The sequence below is a fragment of the Penaeus monodon genome, chromosome 24 (genome assembly GCF_015228065.2).
Source record: "Penaeus monodon isolate SGIC_2016 chromosome 24, NSTDA_Pmon_1, whole genome shotgun sequence".
Classification (NCBI taxonomy): Eukaryota; Metazoa; Arthropoda; class Malacostraca; order Decapoda; family Penaeidae; genus Penaeus; species Penaeus monodon.
The window spans coordinates 4,779,362-4,779,851 of NC_051409.1; positions in this window are offsets into that span (position 1 = coordinate 4,779,362).

Below are 490 nucleotides of genomic sequence, written 5' to 3' on the forward strand. Positions count from 1 at the left end.
GCAAGACTGCATCATGATCTTAAATAATAAAAAAAGGTAATATTGTCCCAAGAAACAGGTAGGTAATGTTGACGGATCATTTCATGCTAGTGTACAGTGTATTCTTCATGAAATGTGGTCGTGGGGTGATCTGGAGTCCCCCCAACTTTGTATTTATAGGATGTGAAAAGATTTGATAACGTGGTGTTTTAAATATGTATGTATAATTGTTCAACACTTATTTTTTGTAATTTTTTGGTAGGATGGATGGGTAAAAATGCTTCCCATTGGAATATGGCCTTAGCTGTTACAAGTACGTGTGTTGTGAAGCAAGCTGCACAGAAACTTTTATAATCGCAACTGAAAGGGCTTGAATGAGAGGCGAGTTCTGTATTTGCATGCGAAGGTTGTGTGATATAGTGTTACGATATATGTCTGTGGGTATGGTTAGTACATCTCCAGAGGGTGCGATAATAGGTTAGTGCAATATTCTCTAGAGAATTAACAAATG